Source organism: Canis lupus, chromosome 10 (genome assembly GCF_003254725.2).
Source record: "Canis lupus dingo isolate Sandy chromosome 10, ASM325472v2, whole genome shotgun sequence".
NCBI classification, from domain to species: Eukaryota; Metazoa; Chordata; class Mammalia; order Carnivora; family Canidae; genus Canis; species Canis lupus.
In genome coordinates this window covers 12232610-12235979 of record NC_064252.1, presented here as the reverse complement: position 1 = coordinate 12235979, position 3370 = coordinate 12232610, and the positions used below count along the sequence as shown (strand labels likewise).

The following is a 3370-nucleotide window of genomic DNA, read 5'->3' as shown; positions in this document are numbered from 1 at the left end:
ATTGGTTGTTTCAAAGCTCAAACCTCTGATGAAGAGCTTCCGCAGCTGCTCAGGCTCTTTGGGAGACAGTGACTTAGATACAACGGTGGTGGTAGGGGAGACGTTAAGGATGCTTGCTCAGTGGCTTCCATGGACAGAGAGGAGTAATCCAACAAATGTTATCTCTAGATTTCTCTTTAATTTTTCTTGCTAGTGTGTTGTACTTTTCAGTGTACAAAACTTATACATATTTTGTTAAATTTATTAAGTATTTCATGTTTTCATGCTATTTGAAATGTTAGCTTTTAATTTTATTTTTTCTATATTGACCTAGTATCCAATGGCCATGCTAAACTCATACTTACTTTAATAGTTTTTTTGTAGATTATTTTTGATTTTCTATATAAACAACTATGTTTGAAGTCAAAAAGATTTTTAAATTTCCAATCTATATGCTGTTTATTTCTTTTTCTTGCTGTATTTTGCACTGGCTGTATTGAATATAGGTGGTGAGAGTGAATATCTTCACTTTGTTCCTTTTTTTGGTACCACTATGGTTTATTAAACTGTGCCTTAGTTCAAGTGCTGGGGCTTGCCCATGGTGCCCTTGATATATAAAGCCCAGACATTATGCCAATTCTTCTTGAGTAATGACACCAGGAAACTGACAGCTAAGTGGATGTTGTACACAAACTCATCATTTGTCATCTTCACGTGGCCATGGCCACAGGCAGACACAGCACCTTCTTCACCTGGAATTTGATGGTAGACTTCACTTCATCCACTTTGGCCACCATGTTCTCACTGTGGGTCAGCAAGGAAGGAAAATTTCCAGCCTCATTCAGGCCTATGCCTAGGATTTGCAGGATCTATTTGATCAGAGATTCTGAAGCCAAAGAGTCATCATCCTTCTAGGCCAGCTCTTGACTAATGTTTTTTTTATTCCTGTTGAGTTTCTTCAGTGTCTCAATATCCATGTGGGGAGTATCCACAATCTTGGCCTCATCACAGTGCTGCTGGTCCCCCAAAACACATACGGAGAACTTGGGGCAAGGAGTGGCCTTAAGCCTGATGGTGCCCGAGCAGTATTTGTCCTTCTGAGGGTCACAGTTCTTCAAGCTGATCTGCAGCAACCACATCTCCAAAAACTTCCAGGGCTGGCGCCGGGCCCCTACCAGAACTTCCTGCACTGACTCCTACAGGGTTTCATGGGTGACGACTTTGAGGCTCATGGTTCCTTGCACTGCAGTAACCACAAAAGAGCCCTCTCTTTGTTCTAATGACAGGGAAAAAATGTTCAGTCTTTCATTAGTAAGTATGATATTAGTTTAAGTTTTCCATAGATATATCCAATGATTTTTTTAATCACAACAGCTCTTGAATTTTTTCAGATGCTTATTCAGCATCTATTATGGTGATCATATGCTTTTTATACTTTAGTTTGGCAAATTACAGACTTTTGAATATTAAACCAACCTTGCATTCCTAGAACAAATCTCATTGTCCTGATGTATTTACATTTTTGTTTGTTGCTTGCCATAGGATTTAATTTTATATTTAATTTCAAATTTTCATACTTCTTTATCCTTATAATGTCTGATTTTGGTATCAGAATAATGTGACCTCAAAAAAAGAGTAGCAAAGTATTCCTTTTGCTGTTTAATTTCTATGTTTGTGTGAGATTACCATTTTTTCCCCTTAGATGCATGATAGAATTTACCAGTGAAGTTCTGCTTCTTCTGATCTCACTTTTCATCCTGTTATCCCAGCTAACCTCTTTAAGATTTTATTTATTTTATTCATGAGAGACAGAGATAGAGAGAGAAAGAGAGAGCGAGAGAGAGAGAGGCAGAGACACAGACAGAGGGAGAAGCAAGCTCCATGCAGGGAGCCCGATGTGAGACTCACTCCATCCAGGGTCTCCAGGATCAGGCCCTGGGCTGAAGGCGGCACTAAACCTGCTGGGCCACCCAGGCTGCCCAATCTCTTTTTTTTTTTTTTAATTTTTTATTTATTTATGATAGTCACACACAGAGAGAGAGAGGCAGAGACACAGGCAGAGGGAGAAGCAGGCTCCGTGCACCGGAAGCCCGACGTGGGATTCGATCCCGGGTCTCCAGGATCGCGCCCTGGGCCAAAGGCAGGCGCCAAACCGCTGCGCCACCCAGGGATCCTTAACTCTTTCTGACCTGAATTCTTCTGGACATTAGCTTAACCAAAAGGTATTTGTTGATAATAGATACGGCCTAAGACTGATAAGTTAAAAACTAGTCATAACTTGAAAAGAAAAATGGAAATTTATTTCAGTTACATTATTCTCATCTTCTATCCTCCTTCATATGTTTAATAATTATGTTATTTTTAGTTCTTCTACTGTACATCTTTATAGCTGTAATCGACATTCATAGATCTCTATTTTTTGTTCTATTGACTTTCAACAATCTCTTAACTCCCCATTATGTTAACATGATGGTATGAACACATCTATTTTTTTCATTTTTCATTCTTTCTGTAACCTACACTCTGTCAATGAAACTGCAAATTTTCACTGTCAGAGATGTTGAAATTTGCCTTTTGTCTTACAAACACAACCAAGTCTTCAGTATTTTATTGTAAGTTAACTCTAAAAGGTGAAGAGCTATATATAATCTTCATATTATTGTATTATTATGGTAGTAAATTTTATTTAGTGCCAGGCCAATTTATTGTGCCAAAATTCTATTTCCTTCATTGCAAATTCAGAGTAATAACCTCTGGCCTTTTGAGTGAAAATGTGTACTCTGTTACACTTTTGTTAACTCCCTTTGATCTTTATTAAGCAGTTGCTGCACTTTAATTTGTTTCATAGTTAGACCTTCCATGTATTTTTATTTAGTTCTGTTTATCCTAGGGTTTCTTATTTATTTTTAAGTTTTATTTCCCTAAGTAATCTCTATACCCAACATGGAGCTTGAATTCACTACCCCGAGATTAAGAGTTACGGCTCTTCTGACTGAGCCAGCCAAATGCCCCCATCCTAAGGTTTCTATTTACCTTTCTTTTTCCATTTGCCTTATTTGCCTCTGTCATGTGTTAGTTTCCTATTCCTGCTATAAGAGATTACCACAAACTCGGTGTCTTATAATACCACACATTTATTATCTTATATTTCAGTAGGTCAGAAGTCTAAAGTGGGTTGGTGAAGCTATACTAGAAGCTGTCAGGGAGAATTTGTTTTCTTGCCTTTCCAATTTTTAAAAACTATCTACATTCCTTGGCTCATGACCCTGCATTACTCCAGCCTCTGTTTCTGCTGTCATATCTCTTTGTCTTACTCAACCCTCTTATAAGTACCCTTGTGATAATATTGGGCCTACCTGTATAATACAGGATAATCTCTTCATTTCAGGAT

The 3370-nt window shown here is 38.0% G+C and overlaps 1 pseudogene; it reads right to left on the bottom strand.

Annotated features, from left to right (window-relative positions):
• Positions 1-552: 552 nt before the first annotated feature.
• LOC112677770 (60S ribosomal protein L10a-like) lies at positions 553-1211 on the bottom strand (annotated as a pseudogene).
• Positions 1212-3370: the final 2159 nt, after the last annotated feature.